This window comes from Hypanus sabinus, chromosome 11 (assembly GCF_030144855.1).
Source record: "Hypanus sabinus isolate sHypSab1 chromosome 11, sHypSab1.hap1, whole genome shotgun sequence".
Lineage (NCBI taxonomy): Eukaryota > Metazoa > Chordata > Chondrichthyes > Myliobatiformes > Dasyatidae > Hypanus > Hypanus sabinus.
The window spans coordinates 34264270-34277286 of NC_082716.1; positions in this window are offsets into that span (position 1 = coordinate 34264270).

Below are 13017 nucleotides of genomic sequence, written 5' to 3' on the forward strand. Positions count from 1 at the left end.
CAAGAATATTATCTATAATACAAAAACAAAACACTAAAATCAGGGTAAGTTAACATGCATCTAGATTCTGCTCTAAAGGAGTTTTATACCCCCATACTGGTTGTAAGGCGATTCCCGGCATTGACTTGTACTTCTAATAATTAATTAATAATTACTATATTGTTGATGTAATCTCAAAACTTACCACTGCAGCCATTTTCAGTTAGCAGAACTGTGGCTACTTAGTTACACCCATTACTTCACATGGAACTTCAAAGGTTCATTTTATTATCAAAGAATGTATGCAGAATATAACTCTGAGATTTGTCTTCTCCAGATAGCCATAAAATACAAAATACCATAAATGTAGTTGAAAGAAAGACATCAATCCCATCCCCCCACCACCTGAGAAGAAAATGAAGCAAAAACTTGCAAATCTCAAACAGCCCTGAACCCTCCGGCGCTCAAAAACTAACAGAACACCCAAGCCCTCAGCCACTGTTTGGCAACAAGAAAGGAATGGGCAAGAATGCAGAAAAAAAGTCAGAACTGAAAGAGGCCAATATGAACTACAGTCCACTCTATAAACTTCAAAATTTCTTTAACTTCCCAAAAGGCAGCAGCACAAATCAATGGCTGCTCAGAGGGAAGCGGCACCAACCAGCATTCGCTAAATAACTTAAGGTTATTTAAATCAATCTGCTTGTAATTGGATTGCCCTGAATAATGAGTTGACAATATTAGAATCAACTCAATTGGTCCATGCCAACCAAAATGCCCCTTTCAATCCAGTTCCATTTGCTAATGTTTCGTCTATAAGCTTCTAAATCTCTCCAATCAATGTACCTGTCAACTAACCTTTAAAAGTTACTATTGATAATGGTTTATTTACTATCAAGTGCTAATTGGTATAAAAATATATTACTTCTGCTCACTATTTTTGAAAACATAGATTGAATGAATGCTGACTTTTGTGAGTCACTACAATACTTTGGCATTGACAGTAATTTATTTCTTACGTGAAATAACAAATTGCTAGTTTAATTGTTCTCCAAAACACTGGTATTGCACATTTTCACAATTAACTACAATGTTTATTTTCTATTTATTGACAACAAGCAATTGATTTTCAATACCAGATGGTAAACAAAGAATAGTTTATGGTAATATCTGTATAAAAGTATGACTTAAACAGAGTTTAAATAATTAATATTACAAACCTACGCAACATCACCAGGTTCAGGACAGTTATTACCTTCAACCGTCAGGCTTTTGAACCTCAACATTGAACTGATTTCACAACTTGTGGGCTCACTTTCAAAGACTCTATAACTAAGTTTCTCAGTATTATTTATTAATATTCATTTCTGTATTATTTTGCATATTGGTTGTTTGACCATCTAAGTGTGTAGTTTTTCATTGATTCATTTGTGTTTCTTTGTATCTGCTGTGAAAGCCTGCAAGAAACTGAATTTTGGGGTAATATATGGTGACATGTAAGTACTTGGATAATAAATTTATTTTGAACTATAATTATCTATTTTCAACAGGTATCTTTGACACCTTTGCATCCCAGGACAACAGCATAGGAATAAACTCAATAAGCCAAGCATGAATGTAAATCAAAATCAGAGAGAAAGATACAAATAAAGCCATGGTTTGGTGTAATGACAAAGTCCAGCTTGGAATTGGGAATGGTGGGATACATAAATCACTGATCTATGGTTTTATGGTTTACTGCCAGAGGTTTCTCTCTCCAGGCTGATGGGCTTGGGGTTCAGTTAAAGGGGAATCTTAACTGTCACCTACCAAGTTTGAAAAACCCATTGGTTACTTGACCACAAATGATCTAATTTGTGCTATTTTACTTGAAGTAGGCAGCAACAACAGGTATTCTGGTTGGTATTTCATTCCAAGCTCTACTCAGCCACAAGTGGGAATGGAGCAGTAATCTGGACAGTAATTTTATGTTCGCTTCACTAGAGCTATCATTAAATCACTGGAAATAATGTCTTTGAAAAATAGATTCAAATGTGTTGTTCAGAAACCCAAGACAAAGTGTAGTAATCATATATATTGCTCATGTCTGTGCCAATATAATGGCAAGTTATTTGCATCTGTCTGCTCATGATTCATATCACTCCGTTCCTCTCCTGTTCATGAGTCTCTTACAGCTATCACATCTGCTTTACCATTTCGCTTGGCAGTACATTGCAGGCATATTCCTCTCACCTTAAACCTCTGCCTTTTTGTATCTGTCATTTCCACCCCAAGAGAAGAAAGGATTGAAATAACCATATGGCTGCAATATGACTTCACAACTTTTAAACTTAATGCCATGACCAATGAATGCAAATATGCCATATGCTTTCTTGACAATCCTATCTACTTGCGTTGTCACGATCAGGGAGCTGTGGACATGCATGCAAATATTTTTTATAGATCAATGCTCCTAAAGTTCTTGTCATCTACTGTATACTTTCCAATTACATTTGACCTCTCAAATACAACACCTCATTTGGCTGGGTTAAACTCCATCTGCCATTTACATATCTGCCCAAATTTCCAACTGATCTACAAACGTTTGTATATCCTGCCGTATCCTTTGACAATTTTCCTGATTGCCAGAATTCCAATAATTTTTTTTTGTGTCATCTACAAATGTTCTAATCAGGCCATCTACATTTTAATCTAAATCATCAAAATAAAGTCAAAAACAACATAGGTCTCGGCACTGATTCTTGCAGAACTCAACTGGTCGCAGACATCAGGTTCAAAAAAACACTCTTGACCAAGCCAATTTTCAATTCAATTTACCAGCTCATAGAGTTTTAATAGTTTATGTTGAAATCCAGTTAAAACAGACAATAATGTCAAAGCAATGGTCATTCTGATTAAATCATGTCTTACAGATCAAATCTCTGACATTCTTACATTTTAATAGTTTTAATTAATAAAAAACAACAAGATACGGATTGTAGCATCTATTTCTTCATAATATTGTTGACTGAATCACCGAAGGGTTGTCCAAGCTTTCCATGTTGTTTTTGGAACATACAACAGAAACTATTTTTTTCACGTGCAGTATTTTAATTCATCAATAAGATTCTCTCATGTATCAAGGTTCTACATTTCATTCTGTGTGGTTTGCTTTTATTTTTTCTCAACAGGGTCAGAGTTGGAAGTCCACTTTACAAATTGCAAAGCTGAACAAACTGATGAGGTAAGACAACAATATGGTAAAATAACCCTTTTCTAGATCACATATTAGATTTCAACTCTTTCTCTGAACCCTTCCTCTAGAAAATATCGTGCATGATAATAGATTAGTAGGAAGTCATGTTTTTCCCCCTGGAAAACTTAGCATCCCCTGTATTATTAACACAAGAGATACAGCAGATGCTGGAAATATAGAGCAATATGCTAAATGCTGGAAGAACTCGACAGGTCAGGCATGTTTGCCAGAAAGTAGTACAATCTACAAATCAGCAAACAAGAATGAGGCAAGGGCAGTGGAAACAGACAAAGCAAAAGTCTTTGTTTTTTTCAAGTGGTTGCAAGAAAGGTGGCCATTTTGTGCAACTGTCCTTGCAGTTACCATTTTGGGAACTGATTCTTGCTCAGGCATAACTTAATCAGAGTAATTGATTTGAGCATGGATGCAAGCGGTTTCTGCTAATGATCTGCTAAACCTGAGACCATACTCAAAGAAGAAGTTGATAGTATTTAAAATGACAGGCTTGCAGAAGGAACAGCCTGTGATCTGGTCATCTGGGTCCATTGTTTAGCTGACCTGATTGGACTGGTTTGAATATTCCAGGAGAAAACTATCAAGATCAGATACAAACTCTTCAGGTGGATCAGAATGCATTCCAGGTAGCTCTGGATGCAGTTAAATTTCTGATGCCCCTTCAAGATGCAACAAACCTGATTATTGATCATATTGACCTCATTGCTGAGGAAACACATAAAACTGAGATTTGTGCTGTATATGCTATTTGGTTACTAGTCATGATTGGCACAAATTTATTACAACTTGACCCACATCAAGTACCAAACTGGGTACCAGATGAGCAGCTAAAAGAATGAGTTGGAGACAAGTTACTGTTATGTCACTTTAGAAGTCTTACACTATTCCATAGAGTATTAGGTACTCATGACAATGAAAAAGAAAGGTTTTATGTCAGTGCAGTTTTCCACATTTTCAGACATGGAAATTATTTAGCCTACCATTTGAAAGAGTTCTCAAATATCATGTTTCCTTGACTCTGGGTAGTCACCCTCAGCTGCATATACCTGCTTCATGTACGTTTGTCAAATCCCTTCATAATCCAAGACATTACCATGATCTACACTTTCCTAGAGCAGTGTGCCCTACATTACTTGCTCTTTATGGAAGGAAGTCTATCAATCATGAAAGATTAGCTTTATTGGTCACATGTACAGTACATTAAAACATACAGTGAAATGTGTCATTTGTGCCAAATCAGCCGGTACCACCAACTGGCACCAACATAGCATGCCCACAACTCACTAAACCTAACTGACATCTTTCGAATGTGGGGGAGAAAAGACCCACCTCTGTCATACTCCCCTATAAAACATAGAAACATATAAAACCTACAGCACAATACAGGCCTTTCGGCCCACAATGCTGTGCTGAACATGTCCTTACCTTATAACTACCCAGGCTTTACCCATAGCCCTCTATTTTTCTAAGCTCCATGTAGCCATCCAGCAGTCTCTTAAAAGATCCTATTGTTTCCGCCTCCACCACCGCTGCCAGTAGCCCATTCCACGCACTCATCACCTTCTGCGTAAAGAAACTTACCCCTGACATCTCCTCTGTACCTACTTCCAAGCACCTTAAAACTATGCCCTCTCGTGCTAGCCATTACAGCCCTAGGGAAAAGCCTCTGACTATCGATATGATCAATGCCTCTCATTATCTTGTACACCTCTATCAAGTCACCTCTCATCCTCTGTCGCTCCAAGGAGAAAAGGCCGAGTTCACTCAACCTATTCACACTTATCTGGGTTGAACTCCGTCTGCCACTTCTCAGCCCAGTTCTGCATTCTATCAATGTCCCGTTGTAACCTCTGACAGCCCTCCACACTATCCACAACACCCTCAACCTTTGTGTCATCAGGGATACTTGCTTCTAATCACCTTAAAATATGCCTGTTTATATTAGCTATTTCTGCCCTGGGTAAAAGGTGCTGATTATCCACTGTATCATCATATACACCTCTAATCTTTTGAATATAGTTCCAGGTTATTCAATTTCTCCTCATTACACAACCCCACCATTTTCGGAATCCTCCTAGTGCATTTCACTTTACTTCCTCAATGCCGAGTACATCCTATTTTGGCTAAAATTGTGCACAAAATTCCAGGTGCAGTCTCAATAAGATACTTCATGACCGTGGAAGTTTTCCTTGCTTTGGCATTCAAATCCTCTTGTAATAAAGAAGAACACGCAAATTTCCACCCTAAACATTTGTTGCATCTGAATGCTGGCATTCAGTGGCATGTGTTTAAATATACCCAGACACCTTGGAAAATAATCGCTCCCTAATCTCTCACCATGTCATAAATACTCTGCTTTTCTGTTACATGCATCAAAGTGAAGACCACATATTTTATCACCTATTCTATATTGCACGTTCTTGGCCACTTAATTCAGGTGAAGGGTTTTGTCGCAAAGCATTGACTGGTCTCTTGTGTCTCAGTGTCAGGTGGTTCCCTATGTTCACTCTACTCTTTTCTAGAATAGCGGAGTCCCATTTGCTCCACTGCGGTCCACACGAGCATTTCAGAATTTTGGAAGATGATAACCAGGTAAAGTTCCATCTTTCAAAACTCCTCAAATCCTTGATATTTGTCAGCTTTCAGTTTTACCAACTAGTACATGTTCCTTCAGTCTCTCATTCTTGCTAAATCCTGAATTCTCTAATTTTCTGGCAGGATTTAGATGTCAGACAGATGAAAAATTACTGTTTAATTCCTCTGCCACTTTCTTATTCTCTCCTGTCTGTAAGGGGCCCCACATTTATGCTCAATTGTGTTTTCCCCTGCAAGTCCCTATAAAATGCCTTCCAGTCTGTTTTTAAGTTTCATACCAATCTGCTCTCATATTCTAATTTGCCTTTCATTATCAATTTCTTGGTTCTCCTCTGCTGAGTTTTAAAATGCTCCCAAACCTTAAACCTACTGCTATTTCTGGCAATGTTATAAGCACTTCTTTTGATTTAATGCTCTCATTAATTTCCCCTGTAAACTGTGAAATAAATGCTTTTCATTTTGAGTTTCTGTCTTAAAGAAACATGCTGTATTTTTTGCAAGATGTGCATTATTTCCTTAAATGCTAACTGGTGTCTTTTCACTTTCACAGCTTTCAAAGTTTTCTCCTAATTAACCATAGACATCTGGCCTCTTGTATCTTCATAATGTCCTTTGCTTACATTTAACAACTACTTTTACATTGAACTTCATCACTTTTGAACTCAGTGCTATTTCAGTTGTTTCAGTACTCCTTTTCCTATATGAATACTGGAATTCACCACAATATTCTAAACATGGTTGAAAGAAAGATTTGTATAAGTTCAACATAATTTCTGTACTTTTCTGCTTCACTGTTCCAAAAATGAACTAACTTGTTTTGTTTGCTCTTCGGGGATCTATTAACATTTTTTTATTACTGTAATGATTTGTGTACCACAACCTCAAAATGCCTCCGTTCCTGCACTCCAATGAGATGCATATTCAAAAAAAAAAGTACACGGTCTTCTCATTCTTGACATACTGTCTTGTACTCCTCTGCATTGAAACTCAGTTGTGAGGCAGATCCCATTCAGAAGATGTTTAAGATATTTACATGTCTTGCTGTAAAATAATTTATGGCCACTCCAGTTGCACTCCCTACCAATCACACACCATCTCATTTCTACAATGTATTTTGCAGCAGCAATCTAATGATCATTTCAGGGAGCATTGACACAGATTTTGTTTCTTAGTCATAGAGACATAAAGCACCTAAAAGACCCTTCAGCCCAACTTGTTTATGCAGATAGGGATGTCTACCTATGCTACTTTCACTTGCCTGCATTTGGCCCATACTCCTCTCTTCCAATTCAAGTGTCTGTCCAAATGTTTTCTAAACATTTTAACTGTTTGTCTCTGGTAGCTCATTCTATGTATCCAACACTTGATGTGTGAAAAAGTCACCCTTAGATTTCTCCCCTCTCACCTTTAATGTATGTGTTGCCTTTATGGCAGTTATTTAGTTTATAATATTTTCGCTTAGTAATTTGTTTGTTAGCATTTTAGTTAAAGTTAGGATTGTTTAAAGTAAATTCGTTGTCTGTGATATATCGCGGCATGCGATGACATCACAACCAGTTTCGCTGCGTCCTGTGGGAAAATACCGGTTAGGAGAAATGGGAAGGTGGGGGCCACACATGTGCGAGTCCAGCGCAAGAAAGGTTGTCTTTCTACGCACTAGGAACATAGTGAGAGCAACGCCGTAAGTCATGAGATAATCGATATGTTGAATTAAAATGTTAACGCCGATCCTGTTAAAAGTAATGACGGTCGATAAGGTTTATGTTTTCGTTAGTTAAAGAGTTGCAGATAGTTTGCATTGAAGTGTATTTAAAGCAGTCAATGGCGTAGGTAGATTCTGACTGTATGCTGCACTTTAATGTAATGTAGTAGTTGTAGTTTTACTTTTGCAAGTATTTACGATGTAAATGTAATATCAAGAAGGAAACAAATCCTGATACAAATCTTGTATTGTTTTATCAACAGTTTTCACCATACGTTAATGTGGAAGAGTGAACAGTAAATGGTTAATCTTATTGTGATCCTGTCTTCATTGACAACGTTTTATCTCGGTGTTTAGTTCGGCGTTCCGTTACACCTGAGCGAGAACACTACAATGTATGCCCTTTAATTTTGGTCTCCCCTACAGTAGGAAAACAGAGTCTATCTATTCTATTCATATTTTGTTGTAATCTTATAACCTTTTATAAATTCACCCCTCAGCCTCCTACACTCCAATGAAAACAAATCCAGCTCATCCAATTTCTTCTTGTAACTAATGCCCTCCATTCCAGGCAATATATCCAGGTAAATCTCCCTAATACTACCACACTTGATTGTCCTCTGGTGCAATGACCAGAAGTGCATCCGAGCTTTATGTGGCTCTTTTCACAACTCTTATACTCAATACCTTGGCCTATTGCCTTCTTCACTCCCCTATCCATATCTTTTGTCATTTTCAGGGCGTTTTGAACTTGTCCCCCAAGTTCTCTCTGTTTTATCGACATTGTTATGGTCTCTGCCATTTACTTTATATCTGCTGATACCATTCAATGTCCCTAAATGTATTACCTCACTCCTCTGAATGAAACTCCCTCTGCCATTATTTCTGTTTGATCAATGTCCCCCCCTATCCTTAGATAACCCTCTGCCCTATCCGTGACTCCACCAGTTTTCATATTATGAGCAAACTTACTAATCAGACTACCTGCGTTCTCATTCAAGTTATTTATGTATATGACAACAAAAAGGTCCCAGCACGATTCCACAAGTGCGCCACTGGTTACAGACTCCCGTCAGAGAAGTAACATTCCACCATTGCCCTCTGCCTCCTATCAATTTCGCAGGAAGTTTCAATAGAACTGTGACTAGCATGTGGTTTCCAGAAAAGCAGTTATGGTGATATTATGTTAAGACTTTTTTCTGACAAGACCGTACAAAAATAACTCTTAGAAAGGTGATATTTTCAGTGAAATATTGCACTTTGTCAAAATTTAAACCATTTGAACACTTCGGCATTTCCATTGACACTGAATAAATGAAAACAGATTCTACTTGCATTATTGAAATATTAAATATTCCTTTGAGTACTGTACTTACAGCCTGTGACATGATATAACAACAACACCAGGTTGGCAGGGTGCATTGTGGGACTGGGAGAAGCCGAAAGACAAGACGTGGATGTGGGAGGATGAACACATTTCATCAACTAAAATTTCTTGTCAAGGCTGTGTTTGTTGCAACTGCTGACTCAATGAAAGTTCTGGAAAACCAGAGAAACAGGCAAATTGTAAAGAAAGGTATTAATGCGGATGTGAATTCTTACTTGAATATAAATAGCCTGCCAGTTCCATGCATTGGAAGTTAAAATATTGGCATAAAGTTTACTAGAAGTATAAGAGCAAGTCTTGATTTGCATGTAAGTGAGGAAGCAATGGTAGGGAGGCGACTCAAAATGAATTACAATTGTTGGGCAACCTCTACAACAGTCCTCTAGCTTTGCTATTAATTTCATCATGGATTTCTTTTCTGCTGTGATAAACAGATTAAATGTGTTGCAAAATATTGGGGTCAGTATTTAGCAACTTATAAACCTTTGTAATTACACTTTTTTCCACTCTCAGGCACAGATCTGTAGGGGAAAGATTTAAACTGGATCTGAGGGGCAAGTGTTCCTTGCAGAGGGTGATGCATATATGGAACGAGCTGCCCGAGGAAGTGGTTCAGGCAGGTACAATAGTATCACTTAAGAACATGCTGTGCGCCACAGTTCCTGAGGAGATGTTGTATTGTGCATAATCAGGTACTTTACAAGGGCCAATGAAAAGCAGTTAGGTTTAAGCAGCGTGGCCATTGTGGAAGTGTAAGAGTATGGGAGTTCAGGCTTTAGTTCGTGAAGGTTTCAGCTGGGGGAGGCTGAAGCTGCAGGTAGATTTTTTCATTTAATTTTTCTTCCTTTCATTCTTATTGCACTATTAGAGCAGTGGGGATGCCAGGCAATGTGGTGGAATGCTCCTCTTGTGGAATGTGGAAAGGCAGCAAGGCCCCCAGTGTCCTTGATGACTATGTCTGCAGGGAGTGTATTCAGCTGTAGCTTCTTTCAGACCATGTTAAGCAACTGGAGCTAGAATTGAATGAACTCCGAAGCTGGGGGGTTGATCAACAGGATATACTGGGAGGTAGTTACACCCAAGGTGCAGCACGCAGGTATCTGGGTGACCTTAAGGAGAGGGAATCGGGACAGGCAACCAGGGCAGAGTGGTCCAGTGGCCATTGTGGAGGGTGATGATCCAGCAGAGGGGGAAAGCCACAACGGTCAGATCTCTGGCACTGAGTGTTGCTCAGAAGGGAAGGGAAAAGAAGAGGCGGGCATCAGTGATAGGAGATTCATTGGTTAGGGGAACAGACAGGTTCTTCTATGAATAAAAGCAGGTCCAAACGCATTGATCTGGTTGCTGACGATCAGAGGGTGGCTGTCTCTGCGTTCTCCTCGCTGCTTCAATCCTCCTCATCCCCCCACGCCTCACCTCTGGTCTTTCCCACAAGTCGGCTTGTATTCTTGGTCCTTTTTGGCCCCCCTCATCTCTAACCTCCACAAGGCAGCTCTCTAGACACAGCATAGCGATGGATCCTTCCATCAAGTTCCAAATTGTACGTCACAGGTTCCAACAGTGTCCGTAACACAATCGACACAAAAATAACAAGTAGAAGGCATAGAAAAAGTGAAGTAATTATTAGTGCCATTATTAGTGAGATTGACTAGCAGCTCTATGTTCTGGGATTCTGTTCTGTCAGATGTGATAGAATGGGAGGGATTAAAGGGGAAGGGGTGGTAGTACTAGTCAGGGGAAATGTCACAACACTGCTCAGACTGAGCAGGCTCATCTGCTGAGGCTCTCTGGGTAGAACTGAGGAATAAGAGAGAGATGACCACACTGTTAGAATTGTAATACAAACCAGCCAACAGTCCACGGGAATTAGTGCAGTAAACTTGTAGAGAGGTCACTGATTGTTGAAAGAAATGTAAGTTTGAGATAGCTGGTGACTTTATCATTCCACATATTGATTGGGACTCTCATACTGTATAAAGGCTGGATGGCACAGAGCTTGTCAAATGTGTTCAGGAAAGTTTCCTTAATCAGGACATAGAAGAATAGGAGATTTTTCACCAAGGTCTGTGTTGAATGCCAAAATGAAATCCAGAGACAACATGCTGACTTAAATGTTCTTGTTTTCTAGGTGTGTCAAGGCTAGATGCATGACAGATGCTTTGGTATATGTCATGGAGTGCTTCTGTCAGTAAGTATATTGGCAGGAATGGAGTTTTTGATATGTGCCATTACCAGCCATTCAAAGCACTTCATGAAGATTGGTGTCAATGCTATGAGGCGGTAGTCATTTAGTTATAGAGTACTTTGGTACAGGGATGATGGTGGCTTACTTGAAGCATCTGGGGACCGCAGCCTGGATGAGGGAAGTGTTGGAGGATGTCCGTGAAGACGTCAGTGAGGAGGTGTGTGCACTCCCTGAGCACTCAGCCTGGGATGTTGCCTAGCCTGGACACCTTATGGGGGTTGATTCTCTGCACAGTCCTTCTCATGTCCATTGCCGTTATGGACAGTGGATGCTCACCTGGGAGGAGAGTCGTTTTGGTGGCCAGTGTTGTGTTGCATGCCTCAAAGTATGCATAAAAGTTATTTTGAGCATCAGGGAGGGAGGGAGACTTTGCTGGTACAATCAGCGCTGTTTTTCCTTTTGTAGTCAGAAATGCCCTTAATACCCAGCCACATATGCCAGTGATCATCATCAGACTATCATGGTCCCAGAACACATCCTACACAGTCAAGAAAGCTCACCAACTCCTCTATTTTCTGAGGAGGTTGCAGAGAGCTGGACAATGCACATCCATACTCACGTCATTGATACACAGTAGAGAGCATCCTAACAAGTTGTATCACTGCCTGATAAGGAAACTGCACCACAGCACACAGGAAGGCCTTATAACGTGTAGTCAAAACTGTTCAACGCATCACTGACACCAACCTACCCACCATCAAGGACACATATAATAAAAGGTGCCAGATAAGGGGCGGTAACATCATGAAGGGTCCCACGCACCCTGCTCATTCACTGTTTGTTCCACTTCCATCAGGGAGGAGGCTACGTAGCATTCCTGACAGGATCACCAGACTGAAAAACAGTTACTTTCCCCAAGCAGTAAGGCTGATCAACTCCTCCACCCATTAACTCTACCACTAATTTATTATTTTGCATTAATCACCTTATATACAGCTTAGTGTCACTTTAAGGACATATCTATGTCCTGAAGTATCTATGTATATAAGCTTATATCTATGTATATTAGCTGTCTCATGTATTTATATTTATTGTGTGTTTTTATTATTTTATTCTATATCTTCCATGTTTTGTTTTTGTGCTGCATCAGATCTGGAGCAATAATTATTTTGTTCTTCTTACACTTGTGCACAGGAAATGAAATTAAGCGAATCTTGAAACCAGAGAGCGTGCAATCCTAGGTCTCCTATTAGGGAGAGAGAGATAGGGCAGGTGACAGAACTTTGTGTTGGGCGACACTTTGCATCTAGTAATCATAATGACATTAGTTTCAAGATAATTTGGAGAAGGATCAGTCTGGTGCTCAGATTGAGGTTCTAAATTGGAAAAGGGCAACCTTGATAGTATCAGGAAGGATTCGGATTGGTTATTTTCTGGCAAAGTTCTACTTGTAAGTGGGAGGTCTTCAAAAACGAAAATTTGAGAGTACTGTTTGTATGTTCTTGCCCAAATAAAAGGTAAGGATAACAGGTGTATGGTTTTCAAGAGATATTGAAGCCCTTGTTAAGAAAAAGGAGGAGGTGCATAGCAGGTATAGGCAGGATGGAGCAAATGAGGCTCTTGAGGAGCATAAGAAATGCAAGAGAGAGAGGGTGGGTGGGCTAAAAGAAATTTTTTTTAAATAAAAGAAAAAAAAAGAAAGAAATGCAAGAGAACACTTGAGAAGGAAATCAAGAAGGCTAAAAGAAGGCATGAGTTTGCTCTAGCAGACAAGAATAAGGAGAATCCCAAGGGCTTTTACAGAGACATTAAGAGCAAAAGGATAGCAAGGGACAAAGTAGGTTCTCTGGAAGATCAGAATGGTCAACTATGCATGGAGCCAAAAGAGTTGGGGTAAGACCTTAAGTGGATTTTTTGCA